At 46.7% G+C, this 12,500-nt stretch overlaps 2 non-coding genes and 28 pseudogenes across 2 annotated transcripts; all 30 read right to left on the bottom strand.

Annotated features, from left to right (window-relative positions):
* Positions 1-7, bottom strand: part of LOC149297593 (5S ribosomal RNA) — a 119-nt pseudogene extending 112 nt beyond the window's left edge.
* Positions 8-529: 522 nt separating this feature from the next.
* Positions 530-648, bottom strand: LOC149297594 (5S ribosomal RNA; annotated as a pseudogene).
* Positions 649-847: 199 nt separating this feature from the next.
* On the bottom strand, positions 848-965 carry LOC149297595 (5S ribosomal RNA; annotated as a pseudogene).
* Positions 966-1,172: 207 nt separating this feature from the next.
* LOC149297596 (5S ribosomal RNA) lies at positions 1,173-1,291 on the bottom strand (annotated as a pseudogene).
* Positions 1,292-1,473: 182 nt separating this feature from the next.
* LOC149297597 (5S ribosomal RNA) lies at positions 1,474-1,592 on the bottom strand (annotated as a pseudogene).
* A 207-nt stretch (positions 1,593-1,799) lies between these two features.
* Positions 1,800-1,918, bottom strand: LOC149297598 (5S ribosomal RNA; annotated as a pseudogene).
* A 522-nt stretch (positions 1,919-2,440) lies between these two features.
* Positions 2,441-2,559, bottom strand: LOC149297599 (5S ribosomal RNA; annotated as a pseudogene).
* A 199-nt stretch (positions 2,560-2,758) lies between these two features.
* Positions 2,759-2,876, bottom strand: LOC149297600 (5S ribosomal RNA). The gene has a single exon (XR_016277020.1). It is a non-coding gene; the product is annotated as a 5S ribosomal RNA (ribosomal RNA).
* Positions 2,877-3,083: 207 nt separating this feature from the next.
* Positions 3,084-3,202, bottom strand: LOC149297601 (5S ribosomal RNA; annotated as a pseudogene).
* A 199-nt stretch (positions 3,203-3,401) lies between these two features.
* On the bottom strand, positions 3,402-3,510 carry LOC149297602 (5S ribosomal RNA; annotated as a pseudogene).
* Positions 3,511-3,940: 430 nt separating this feature from the next.
* On the bottom strand, positions 3,941-4,059 carry LOC149297603 (5S ribosomal RNA; annotated as a pseudogene).
* Positions 4,060-4,255: 196 nt separating this feature from the next.
* LOC149297604 (5S ribosomal RNA) lies at positions 4,256-4,374 on the bottom strand (annotated as a pseudogene).
* Positions 4,375-4,563: 189 nt separating this feature from the next.
* On the bottom strand, positions 4,564-4,682 carry LOC149297605 (5S ribosomal RNA; annotated as a pseudogene).
* Positions 4,683-5,226: 544 nt separating this feature from the next.
* LOC149297606 (5S ribosomal RNA) lies at positions 5,227-5,345 on the bottom strand (annotated as a pseudogene).
* A 157-nt stretch (positions 5,346-5,502) lies between these two features.
* LOC149297607 (5S ribosomal RNA) lies at positions 5,503-5,611 on the bottom strand (annotated as a pseudogene).
* A 266-nt stretch (positions 5,612-5,877) lies between these two features.
* Positions 5,878-5,996, bottom strand: LOC149297608 (5S ribosomal RNA; annotated as a pseudogene).
* Positions 5,997-6,179: 183 nt separating this feature from the next.
* LOC149297609 (5S ribosomal RNA) lies at positions 6,180-6,298 on the bottom strand (annotated as a pseudogene).
* A 289-nt stretch (positions 6,299-6,587) lies between these two features.
* LOC149297610 (5S ribosomal RNA) lies at positions 6,588-6,705 on the bottom strand (annotated as a pseudogene).
* A 199-nt stretch (positions 6,706-6,904) lies between these two features.
* LOC149297611 (5S ribosomal RNA) lies at positions 6,905-7,023 on the bottom strand (annotated as a pseudogene).
* A 508-nt stretch (positions 7,024-7,531) lies between these two features.
* On the bottom strand, positions 7,532-7,649 carry LOC149297612 (5S ribosomal RNA; annotated as a pseudogene).
* Positions 7,650-7,851: 202 nt separating this feature from the next.
* LOC149297613 (5S ribosomal RNA) lies at positions 7,852-7,970 on the bottom strand. The gene has a single exon (XR_016275596.1). It is a non-coding gene; the product is annotated as a 5S ribosomal RNA (ribosomal RNA).
* Positions 7,971-8,172: 202 nt separating this feature from the next.
* Positions 8,173-8,291, bottom strand: LOC149297614 (5S ribosomal RNA; annotated as a pseudogene).
* A 642-nt stretch (positions 8,292-8,933) lies between these two features.
* LOC149297615 (5S ribosomal RNA) lies at positions 8,934-9,052 on the bottom strand (annotated as a pseudogene).
* Positions 9,053-9,209: 157 nt separating this feature from the next.
* Positions 9,210-9,319, bottom strand: LOC149297616 (5S ribosomal RNA; annotated as a pseudogene).
* Positions 9,320-9,636: 317 nt separating this feature from the next.
* On the bottom strand, positions 9,637-9,754 carry LOC149297617 (5S ribosomal RNA; annotated as a pseudogene).
* A 194-nt stretch (positions 9,755-9,948) lies between these two features.
* On the bottom strand, positions 9,949-10,057 carry LOC149297618 (5S ribosomal RNA; annotated as a pseudogene).
* A 549-nt stretch (positions 10,058-10,606) lies between these two features.
* On the bottom strand, positions 10,607-10,725 carry LOC149297619 (5S ribosomal RNA; annotated as a pseudogene).
* Positions 10,726-11,008: 283 nt separating this feature from the next.
* LOC149297620 (5S ribosomal RNA) lies at positions 11,009-11,117 on the bottom strand (annotated as a pseudogene).
* Positions 11,118-11,938: 821 nt separating this feature from the next.
* On the bottom strand, positions 11,939-12,057 carry LOC149297621 (5S ribosomal RNA; annotated as a pseudogene).
* Positions 12,058-12,256: 199 nt separating this feature from the next.
* Positions 12,257-12,375, bottom strand: LOC149297622 (5S ribosomal RNA; annotated as a pseudogene).
* Positions 12,376-12,500: the final 125 nt, after the last annotated feature.

Raw genomic sequence — 12,500 nt, forward strand, 5'->3', positions numbered from 1 at the left:
TGTAGGCGTGAGAGCTTTTTATTTTACTTCTCTTATTCTGTTGCTGCTGCTTCTTGTCGTCAGACAGAAAGAATTATAAGCCCTGGGACAGGACAGAGAAGGTGAGAAGGTGAGAAGGTGAGAAGGTGAAAAGGTTCAAATAAGGGTTTAAAGCATTGATGATGAGCAAGAAACACATGGCAAAAAGCTCTCCCCGGACTGTGAGAAAAGAAAAAGCTTACAACACCTGGTATTCCCAGACGGTCTCCCATCCGGGTACTAACCAGGCCCAATCCTGCTTAGCTCCCGAGATCAGGCCCTTTCAGGGTGGTATGGCGCAGGTATGAATGCAATTTATTTTACTTCTCTTATTCTGTTGCTGCTCCTGCTTGTCGTCAGACAGAAAGAATTATAAGCCCTGGGACAGGACAGAGAAGGTGAGAAGGTGAGAAGGTGAGAAGGTGAGAAGGTTCAAATAAGGGTTTAAAGCTTTGATGATGAGCAAGAAACACATGGCAAAAAGCTCTCCCCGGACTGTGAGAAAAGAAAAAGCCTACAACATCTGGTATTCCCAGGTGGTCTCCCATGCAGGTACTAACCAGGCCCAACCCCGCTTAGCTTCCAAGATCAGACGAGATCGAGCACTTTCAGAGCGGTATAGCCGCAGGTGTGAGGGATTTTTATTTTACTTCTCTTATTCTGTTGCTGCTGCTGCTTGTCGTCAGACAGAAAGAATTATAAGCCCTGGGACAGGACAGAGAAGGTGAGAAGGTGAGAAGGTGAGAAGGTTCAAATAAGTGTTTAAAGCATTGATGATGAGCAAGAAACACATGGCAAAAAGCTCTCCCCGGACTGTGAGAAAAGAAAAAGCCTACAACACCTGGTATTCCCAGATGGTCTCCCATCCAGGTACTAACCAGGCCCAACTCTGCTTAGCTTCTGAGATCAGACGAGATCGGGCGCTTTCAGGGTGGTATGGCGCAGGCATTAAAGCTTTTTATTTTACTTCTCTTATTCTGTTGCTGCTGCTGCTTGTCGACAGACAGAAAGAATTATAAGCCCTGGGACAGGACAGAGAAGGTGAGAAGGTGAGAAGGTGAGAAGGTGAGAATGTTCAAATAAGGGTTTAAAGCTTTGATGATGAGCAAGAAACACATGGCAAAAAGCTCTCCCCGGACTGTGATAAAAGAAAAAACTTACAACACCTGGTATTCCCAGGTGGTCTCCCATCCACGTACTAACCAAGCCCAACCTTGCTTAGCTTCCGAGATCAGATGAGATCGGGCACTTTCAGGGTGGTATAGCCGCAGGCGGGAGAGCTTTTTATTTTACTTCTCTTATTCTGTTGCTGCTGCTGCTTGTCGTCAGAAAGAAAGAATTATAAGCCCTGGGACAGGACAGAGAAGGTGAGAAGGTTCAAATAAGGGTTTAAAGCATTGATGACGAGCAAAAAAACATGGCAAAAAGCTCTCCCCGGACTGTGAGAAAAGAAAACGCCTACAACACTGGGTATTCCCTGGAAGTCTCCCATCCTGGTACTAACCAGGCCCAACCCTGCTTAGCTTCCAAGATCAGACGAGATCGTGCGCTTTCAGGGTGATATGGCCGCAGGCGGGAGAAGTTTTTATTTTACTTCTCTTATTCTGTTGCTGCTGCTGCTTGTCGTCAGAAAGAAAGAATTATAAGCCCTGGGACAGGACAGAGAAGGTGAGAAGTTGAGAAGGTGAGAAGGTGAGAAGGTTCAAATAATAGTTTAAAGTTTTGATGATGAGCAAGAAACACATGGCAAAAAGCTCTCCCCGGACTGTGAGAAAAGAAAAAGCCTACAACACCTTGTATTCCCAGGCGGTCTCCCACCCAGGTACTAACCAGGCCCAACCCTGCTTAGCTTCCAAGACAGGACAAGATTGGGCGCTTCCAGGGTGGTATGGCTGTAGGCGTGAGAGCTTTTTATTTTACTTCTCTTATTCTGTTGCTGCTGCTTCTTGTCGTCAGACAGAAAGAATTATAAGCCCTGGGACAGGACAGAGAAGGTGAGAAGGTGAGAAGGTGAGAAGGTGAAAAGGTTCAAATAAGGGTTTAAAGCATTGATGATGAGCAAGAAACACATGGCAAAAAGCTCTCCCCGGACTGTGAGAAAAGAAAAAGCTTACAACACCTGGTATTCCCAGACGGTCTCCCATCCGGGTACTAACCAGGCCCAATCCTGCTTAGCTCCCGAGATCAGGCGCTTTCAGGGTGGTATGGCGCAGGTATGAATGCAATTTATTTTACTTCTCTTATTCTGTTGCTGCTCCTGCTTGTCGTCAGACAGAAAGAATTATAAGCCCTGGGACAGGACAGAGAAGGTGAGAAGGTGAGAAGGTGAGAAGGTGAGAAGGTTCAAATAAGGGTTTAAAGCTTTGATGATGAGCAAGAAACACATGGCAAAAAGCTCTCCCCGGACTGTGAGAAAAGAAAAAGCCTACAACATCTGGTATTCCCAGGTGGTCTCCCATGCAGGTACTAACCAGGCCCAACCCCGCTTAGCTTCCAAGATCAGACGAGATCGAGCACTTTCAGAGCGGTATAGCCGCAGGTGTGAGGGATTTTTATTTTACTTCTCTTATTCTGTTGCTGCTGCTGCTTGTCGTCAGACAGAAAGAATTATAAGCCCTGGGACAGGACAGAGAAGGTGAGAAGGTGAGAAGGTGAGAAGGTTCAAATAAGTGTTTAAAGCATTGATGATGAGCAAGAAACACATGGCAAAAAGCTCTCCCCGGACTGTGAGAAAAGAAAAAGCCTACAACACCTGGTATTCCCAGATGGTCTCCCATCCAGGTACTAACCAGGCCCAACTCTGCTTAGCTTCCGAGATCAGACGAGATCGGGCGCTTTCAGGGTGGTATGGCGCAGGCATTAAAGCTTTTTATTTTACTTCTCTTATTCTGTTGCTGCTGCTGCTTGTCGACAGACAGAAAGAATTATAAGCCCTGGGACAGGACAGAGAAGGTGAGAAGGTGAGAAGGTGAGAAGGTGAGAATGTTCAAATAAGGGTTTAAAGCTTTGATGATGAGCAAGAAACACATGGCAAAAAGCTCTCCCCGGACTGTGATAAAAGAAAAAACTTACAACACCTGGTATTCCCAGGTGGTCTCCCATCCACGTACTAACCAAGCCCAACCTTGCTTAGCTTCCGAGATCAGATGAGATCGGGCACTTTCAGGGTGGTATAGCCGCAGGCGGGAGAGCTTTTTATTTTACTTCTCTTATTCTGTTGCTGCTGCTGCTTGTCGTCAGAAAGAAAGAATTATAAGCCCTGGGACAGGACAGAGAAGGTGAGAAGGTGAGAAGGTGAGAAGGTTCAAATAATAGTTTAAAGTTTTGATGATGAGCAAGAAACACATGGCAAAAAGCTCTCCCCGGACTGTGAGAAAAGAAAAAGCCTACAACACCTGGTATTCCCAGGCGGTCTCCCATCCAGGTACTAACCAGGCCCAACCCTGCTTAGCTTCCAAGATCGGGCGCTTCCAGGGTGGTATGGCTGTAGGCGTGAGAGCTTTTTATTTTACTTCTCTTATTCTGTTGCTGCTGCTTCTTGTCGTCAGACAGAAAGAATTATAAGCCCTGGGACAGGACAGAGAAGGTGAGAAGGTGAGAAGGTGAGAAGATTCAAATAAAGGTTTAAAGCTTTGATGATGAGCAAGAAACACATGGCAAAAAGCTCTCCCCGGACTGTGAGAAAAGAAAAAGCCTGCAACACCTGGTATTCCCAGGCAGGCTCCCATCCATGTACTAACCAGGCCTGACCCTGCTTAGATTCTGAGATGAGATCAGGTAATTTCAGGGTGGTATGGCTGCAGTTGTGGGAGCTTTTTATTTTACTTCTCTTTTTCTGTTGCTGCTGCTGCTGCTGCTGCTTGTCGTCAGACAGAAAGAATTATAAGCCCTGGGACAGGACAGAGAAGGTGAGAAGGTTCAAAGCCTACAACACTGGGTATTCCCAGGTGGTCTCCCATCCAGGTATTAACCAGGCCCAACTGTGCTTAGCTTCCAAGATCAGACAAGATTAGGCGCTTTCAGGGTGGTATGGCCGTAGGCGTGAGAACTTTTTATTTTACTTCTCTTATTCTGTTGCTGCTGCTTGTCGTCAGACAGAAAGAATTATAAGCCCTGGGACAGGACAGAGAAGGTGAGAAGGTGAGAAGGTGAGAAGGTTCAAATAATAGTTTAAAGTTTTGATGATGAGCAAGAAACACATGGCAAAAAGCTCTCCTCGGACTGTGAGAAAAGAAAAATCCTATAACACCTGGTATTCCCAGGCGGTCTCCCATCCAGGTACTAACCAGGCCCAACCCCACTTCGCTTCCGAGATCAGACAAGATCAGGCACTTTCAGAGGGGTATGGCCGCAGGAGTGAAAGCTTTTTATTTTACTTCTCTTATTCTGTTGCTGCTGCTGCTTGTCGTCAGACAGAAAGAATTATAAGCTCTGGGACAGGACAGAGAAGGTGAGAAGGTGAGAAGGTTCAAATAAGGGTTTAAAGCTTTGATGATGAGCCAGAAACATGGCAAAAAGCTGTCCCCGGACTGTGAGAAAAGAAAAAGCCTACAACACCTGGTATTCCCAGGCGGACTCCCATGCAGGTACTAACCAAGCCCAAACCTGCTTAGCTTCCAAAATCAGACGAGGTAGGGCGCTTTCAGGGTGGTGTAGCCGCAGGTGTGAGATCTGTTTATTTTACTTCTCTAATTCTGTTGCTGCTGCTGCTTGTCGTCAGACAGAAAGAATTATAAGCCCTGGGACAGGACAGAGAAGGTGAGAAGGTGAGAAGGTTCAAATAAGGGTTTAAAGCTTTGATGATGAGCAAGAAACACATGGCAAAAAGCTCTCCCCGGACTGTGAGAAAAGAAAAAGCCTACAACACCTGGTATTCCCAGATGGTCTCCCATCCAGTTACTAACCAGGCCCAAGTCTGCTTAGCTTCCAAGATCAGAGAAGATCGTGCACTCTCAGGGTGGTATGGGGGAAGGTGTAAGAGCTCTTTATTTTACTTCTCTTATTCTGTTGCTGCTGCTGCTGCTTGTCGTCAGACAGAAAGAATTATAAGCCCTGGGACAGGACAGAGAAGGTGATTAGGTGAGAAGGTGAGAAGGTGAGAAGGTGAGAAGGTGAGAAGGTGAGAAGGTTCAAATAAGGGTTTAAAGCTTTGATGATGAGCAAGAAACACATGGCAAAAAGCTCTCCCCGGACTGTGAGAAAAGAAAAAGCCTGCAACACCTGGTATTCCCAGGTGGTCTCCCATCCAGGTACTATCCAGGCCAAATGCTGCATAGCTTCCGAGATCAGATGAGATCAGGTGCTTTCAGGGTGGTATGGCTGCAAGCGTGAGAGCTTTTTATTTATCATACAGAAAGAATTATAAGCCCTGGGACAGGACAGAGAAGGTGAGAAGGTGAGAAGGTTCAAATAAGGGTTTAAAGCTTTGATGATGAGCAAGAAACACATGGCAAAAAGCTCTCCCCGGACGTTGAGAAAAGAAAAAGCCTACAACACCTGGTATTCCCAGGTGGTCTCCTATCCTGGTACTAACCAGGCCCAACCCTGCTTAGCTTCCGAGATCAGGCGCTTTCAGGGTGGTATGGCTGCAGGTGTGAAAGCATTTTATTTTACTTCTCTTATTCTGCTGCTGCTGTTGCTGCTGTTGCTGCTTTTGCTGCTGTTGCTGCTGTTACTGCTTTTGCTGCTGTTGCTGCTGTTGCTGCTGTTGCTGCTTGTCGTCAGACAGAAAGAATTATAAGCCCTGGGACAGGACAGAGAAGGTGAGAAGGTGAGAAGGTTCAAATAAGGGTTTAAAGCTTTGATGATGAGCAAGAAACACATGGCAAAAAGCTCTCCCTGGACTGTGAGAAAAGAAAAAGCCTACAAACCCTGGAATTCCCAGGCAGTCTCCCATCCAGGTACTAATCAGGCCCAACTCTGCTTTGCTTCCAAGATGAGACGAGATTGGGCACTTTCAGAGGGGTATGGCCGCAGGCATGAGAGCTTTTTATTTTACTTCTCTTATTCTGTTGCTGCTGCTGCTTGTCGTCAGACAGAAAGAATTATAAGCCCTGGGACAGGACAGAGAAGGTGAGAAGGTTCAAATAAGGGTTTAAAGCATTGATGACGAGCAAGAAACACATGGCAAAAAGCTCTCCCCGGACTGTGAGAAAAGAAAAAGCCTACAACACTGGGTATTCCCAGGCTGTCTCCCATCCAGGTACTAACCAGGCCCAACTCTGCTTAGCTTCCAAGATCAGACGAGAGCTGGCGCTTTCAGGGTGATATGGCCGCAGGCGTGAAAGCTTTTTATTTTACTTCTCTTATTCTGTTGCTGCTGCTGCTGCTCCTGCTGCTGCTCCTGCTGCTGCTCCTGCTGCTCCTGCTGCTGCTGCTGCTGCTCCTGCTGCTGCTGCTTCTGCTGCTGCTGCTGCTTGTCGTCAAACAGAAAGAATTACAAGCCCTGGGACTGGACAGAGAAGGTGAGAAGGTGAGAAGGTGAGAAGGTTCAAAAAAGGGTTTAAAGCTTTGATGATGAGCAAGAAACACATGGCAAAAAGCTCTCCCCGGACTGTGAGAAAAGAAAAAGCCTACAACACCTGGTATTACCAGATGGTCTCCCATCCAGGTACTAACCAGGCCCACCTCTGCTTAGCTTCCGAGATCAGACGAGATCGGGCGCTTTCAGGGTGGTATGGCGTAGGCTTTGAAGCTTTTTATTTTGCTTCTCTTATTCTGTTGCTGCTGCTGCTTGTCGTCAGACAGAAAGAATTATAAGCCCTGGGACAGGACAGAGAAGGTGAGAAAGTGAGAAGGTGAGAAGGTTCAAATAAGGGTTTAAAGCTTTGATGATGAGCAAGAAACACATGGCAAAAAGCTGTCCCCGGACTGTGAGAAAAGAAAAAGCCTAAAACACCTGGTATTCCCAGGCGGTCTCCCATCCCGGTACTAACCAAGCCCAACCCTGCTTAGCTTCCAAAATCAGACGAGGTAGGGCGCTTTCAGGGTGGTATAGCCGCAGGTGTGAGAACAGTTTATTTTACTTCTCTAATTCTGTTGCTGCTGCTGCTGCTTGTCAGACAGAAATAATTATAAGCCCTGGGACAGGACAGAGAAGGTGAGAAGGTGGGAAGGTTCAAATAAGGGTTTAAAGCTTTGATGATGAGCAAGAAACATGGCAAAAAGCTCTCCCTGGACTGTGAGAAAAGAAAAAGCCTACAAACCCTGGAATTCCCAGCTGTTCTCCCATCCAGGTACTAACCAGGACAAACCCTGCTTAGCTTCCAAAACCAGATGAGATCAGGCGCTTTCAGGGTGGTACGGCCACAGCCTTGAGAGCTTTTTATTTTACTTCTCTTATTCTGTTGCTGCTGCTGCTGCTTGTCGTCAGACAGAAAGAATTATAAGCCCTGGGACAGGACAGAGAAGGTGAGAAGGTGAGAAGGTGAGAAGGTTCAAATAAGGGTTTAAAGCTTTGATGATGAGCAAGAAACATGGCAAAAAGCTCTCCCCGGACTGTGAGAAAAGAAAAAGCCAACAACACCTGGCATTCCCAGGTGGTCTCCCACCCAGGTACTTACCAGGGGCAACCCTGCTTAGATCCAAGATCAGACGAGATCAGGCACTTTCAGGGTGGTATAGCTGCAGACGTTTAAGCTTTTTATTTTACTTCTCTTATTCTGTTGCTGCTGCTGCTGCTTGTCGTCAGACAGAAAGAATTATAAGCCCTGGGACAGGACAGAGAAGGTGAGAAGGTGAGAATGTGAGAATGTTCAAATAAGGGTTTAAAGCTTTGATGATGAGCAAGAAACACATGGTAAAAAGCTCTCCCTGGACTGTGACAATAGAAAAAGCCTACAACACCTGGTATTCCCAGGCAGTCTGCCATCCAGGTACTAACCAGGCCCAACCCTGCTTAGCTTCCGAGATCAGATGAGATCGGGCGCTTTCAGGTTGGTATGGCCACAGGCGTGAGAGCTGTTTATTTTACTTCTCTTATTCTGTTGCTGCTGCTGCTGCTTGTCTTCAGACAGAAAGAATTATAAGCCCTGGGACAGGACAGAGGAGGTGAGAAGGTGAGAAGGTGAGACGGTTCAAATAAGGGTTTAAAGCTTTGATGATGAGCAAGAAAAACATGGCAAAAAGCTCTGCCCGGACTGTGAGAAAAGAAAAAGCCGACAACTCCTGGTACTCCCGGGCGGTCTCCCATCCAGGTACTAACCAGGCCCAACCCGCCTTAGCTTCCAAGATCAGACAAAATTGGGCGCTTTCAGGATGGTATGGTCGCAGGTGTGAAAGCTTTTTATTTTACTTCTCTTATTCTGTTGCTGCTGATTGTCGTCAGACAGAAAGAATTATAAGCCCTGGGACAGGACAGAGAAGGTGAGAAGGTGAGAAGGTGAGAAGGTTCAAATAAGGGTTTAAAGCTTTGATGATGAGCAAATAACACATGGCAAAAAGCTCTCCCCGGACTGTGAGAAAAGAAAAAGCCTACAACACCTGGTATTCCCAGGTACTATCCAGGCCAAACGCTGCTTAGCTTCCGAGATCAGATGAGATCAGGTGCTTTCAGGGTGCTATGGCTGCAAGCGTGAGAGCTTTTTATTTATCAGACAGAAAGAATTATAAGCCCTGGGACAGGACAGAGAAGGTGAGAAGGTTCAAATAAGGGTTTAAAGCTTTGATGATGAGCAAGAAACACATGGCAAAAAGCTCTGTGATGATGGCAAAAAGCTCTCCCCGGACTGTGAGAAGCGTGAGAGCTTTTTATTTATCAGACAGAAAGAATTATAAGCCCTGGGACAGGACAGAGAAGGTGAGAAGGTGAGAAGGTTCAAATAAGGGTTTAAAGCTTTGATGATGAGCAAGAAACACATGGCAAAAAGCTCTTTGATGATGGCAAAAAGCTCTCCCCGGACTGTGAGAAAAGAAAAAGCCTACAACACCTGGTATTCCCAGGTGGTCTCCCATCCAGGTACTATCCAGGCCAAACGCTGCATAGCTTCCGAGATCAGATGAGATCAGGTGCTTTCAGGGTGGTATGGCTGCAAGCGTGAGAGTGTTTTACTTATCAGACAGAAAGAATTATAAGCCCTGGGACAGGACAGAGAAGGTGAGAAGGTGAGAAGGTTCAAATAAGGGTTTAAAGCTTTGATGATGAGCAAGAAAGACATGGCAAAAAGCTCTCCCCGGACGTTGAGAAAAGAAAAAGCCTACAACACCTGGTATTCCCAGGTGGTCTCCTATCCTGGTACTAACCAGGCCCAACCCTGCTTAGCTTCTCGAGATCAGGCGCTTTCAGGGTGGTATGGCTGCAGGTGTGAAAGCATTTTATTTTACTTCTCTTATTCTGCTGCTGCTGTTGCTGCTGTTGCTGCTGTTGCTGCTGTTGCTGCTGTTGCTGCTGTTGCTGCTGTTGCTGCTGTTGCTGCTGTTGCTGCTGTTGCTGCTGTTGCTGCTGTTGCTGCTGTTGCTGCTGTTGCTGCTTGTCGTCAGACAGAAAGAATTATAAGCCCTGGGACAGGACAGAGAAGGTGAGAAGGTGAGAAGGTGAGAAGGTTCAAATAAGGGTTTAAAGCTTTGATGATGAGCAAGAAACATGGCAAAAAGCTCTCCCCGGACTGTGAGAAAAGAAAAAGCCAACAACACCTGGTATTCCCAGGTGGTCTCCCACCCAGGTACTAACCAGGGGCAACCCTGCTTAGGTCCAAGATCAGACAAGATCAGGCACTTTCAGGGTGGTATAGCTGCAGGCGTGAAAGCTTTTTATTTTACTTCTCTTATTCTGTTGCTGCTGCTGCTGCTTGTCGTCAGACAGAAAGAATTATAAGCCCTGGGACAGGACAAAGAAGGTGAGAAGGTGAGAAGGTTCAAATAAGGGTTTAAAGCTTTGATGATGAGCAAGAAACACATGGCAAAAAGCTCTCCCCGTTCTGTGAGAAAAGAAAAAGCCTACAACACCTGGTATTCCCAGGAGGTCTCCCATCCAGGTACTAACCAGGCCCAAGCCTGTTTAGTTTCCGAGATCAGGCGCTTTCAGGGTGGTATGGCCGCAGGTGTGAAAGCATTTTATTTTACTTCTCTTATTCTGCTGCTGTTGCTGCTGTTGCTGCTGCTTCTTCTGTTGCTGCTGCTGCTGCTACTGTTGCTGCTGCTGCTGCTGCTGCTGCTTGTCGTCAGACAGAAATAATTATAAGCCCTGGGACAGGACAGAGAAGGTGAGAAGGTGAGAAGGTTCAAATAAGGGTTTAAAGCTTTGATGATGAGCAAGAAACACATAGCAAAAAGCTCTCCCTGGACTGTGAGAAAAGAAAAAGCCTACAACACCTGGTATTCCCAGGTGGTCTCTTATCCAGGTACTAACCAGGCCCAACCCTGCTTAGCTTCCAAGATCAGGCACTTTCAGAGGGGTATGGCCCCAGGTGTGAGAGCTTTTTATTTTACTTCTCTTATTCTGTTGCTGCTGCTGCTTGTCGTCAGACAGAGAGAATTATAAGCCCTGGGACAGGACAGAGAAGGTGAGAAGGTTCAAATAAGGGTTTAAAGCATTGATGACGAGCAAGAAACACATGGCAAAAAGCTCTCCCCGGACTGTGAGAAAAGAAAAAGCCTACAACACTGGGTATTCCCAGGCGGTCTCCCATCCAGGTACTAACCAGGCCCAACCCTGCTTAGCTTCCGAGATCAGACGAGATCAGGCTCTTTCAGGGTGATATGGCCGCAGGCGTGAAAGTTTTTTATTTTACTTCTCTTATTCTGTTGCTGCTGCTGCTCCTTCTGCTGCTCCTCCTTCTGCTGCTCCTGCTGCTGCTGCTGCTGCTTCTGCTGCTGCTGCTTCTGCTGCTGCTGCTGCTGCTTGTCATCAGACAGAAAGAATTACAAGCCCTGGGACTGGACAGAGAAGGTGAGAAGGTGAGAAGGTGAGAAGGTTCAAATAAGGGTTTAAAGCTTTGATGATGAGCAAGAAACACATGGCAAAAAGCTCTCCCTAGACTGTGAGAAAAGAAAAAGCCTACAACACCTGGTATTCCCAGGTGGTCTCCCATCCAGGTACTAACCAGGCCCAACCCTGCTTAGCTGCTGAGATCAGGCGCTTTCAGGGTGGTATGGCTGCAGGAGTGAAAGATTTTTATTTTACTTCTCTTATTCTGTTGCTGCAGCTTCTCGTCAGACAGAAAGAATTATAAGCCCTGGGACAGGACAGAGAAGGTGAGAAGGTGAGAAGGTGAGAAGGTTCAAATAACGGTTTAAAGCTTTGATGATGAGCAAGAAACACATGGCAAAAAGCTCTCCCCGGACTGTGAGAAAAGAAAAAGCCTACAACACCTGGTATTCCGAGGTAGTCTCCCATCCACGTACTATCCAGGCCCAAACCTGCTTAGCTTCTGAGATCAGGTGCTTTCAGGGCTGTATGGCTGCAGTCATGGAAGCTTTTTATTTTACTTCTTTTATTCTGTTGCTGCTGCTGCTTGTCGTCAGACAGAAAGAATTATAAGCCCTGGGAAAGGACAGAGAAGGTGAGAAGGTGAGAAGGTGAGAAGGTGAGAAGTTTCAAATAAGGGTTTAAAGCATTGATGATGAGCAAGAAACACATGGCAAAAAGCTCTCCCCGGACTGTGAGAAAAGAAAAAGCCTACACCACCTGGTATTCCACGATTGTCTCCCATCCAGGTACTAACCAGGCCCACCTCTGCTTAGCTTCTGAGATAAGATGAGATCGGGCGCTTTCAGGGTGGTATGGCGCAGGCATTAAAGTTTTTTATTTTACTTCTCTTATTCTGTTGCTGCTGCTGCTTGTCGTCAGACAGAAAGAATTATAAGCCCTGGGAAAGGACAGGGAAGGTGAGAAGGTGAGAAGGTTCAAATAAGGGTTTAAAGCTTTGATGATGAGCAAGAAACACATGGCAAAAAGCTCTCCCCGGACTGTGAGAAAAGAGAAAGCCTACAACACCTGGTATCCCCAGGTGGTCTCCCATCTAGGTACTAACCAGGCTCAACACTGCTTAGCTTTGAAGATCAGATGAGATCGGGCGCTTTCAGGGTAGTATGGCCGCAGGCGTGAAATCTTTCTATTTTACTTCTCTTATTCTGTTGCTGCTGCTGCTTATCGTCAGACAGAAAGAATTATAAGCCCTGGGACAGGACAGAGAAGGTGAGAAGGTGAGAAGGTGAGAAGGTTCAAATAAGGGTTTAAAGCTTTGATGATGAGCAAGAAACACATGGCAAAAAGCTCTCCCTGGACTGTGAGAAAAGAAAAAGCCTACAACACCTGGTATTCCCAGATGGTCTCCCATGCAGGTACTAACCAGGCCCAACCCTGTTTAGCTTCCAAGATCAGACGAGATCGAGCACTTTCAGAGTGGTATGGCTGCAGGTGTGAGAGATTTTTATTTTACTTCTCTTATTCTGTTGCTGCTGCTGCTTGTCGTCAGACAGAAAGAATTATAAGCCCTGGGACAGGACAGAGAAGGTGAGAAGGTGAGAAGGTGAGAAGGTGAGAA

This window comes from Sceloporus occidentalis, unplaced genomic scaffold (assembly GCF_023333645.1).
Source record: "Sceloporus occidentalis isolate IW3139 unplaced genomic scaffold, rSceOcc1.0.p SCAF_38, whole genome shotgun sequence".
Taxonomy (NCBI): Eukaryota; Metazoa; Chordata; class Lepidosauria; order Squamata; family Phrynosomatidae; genus Sceloporus; species Sceloporus occidentalis.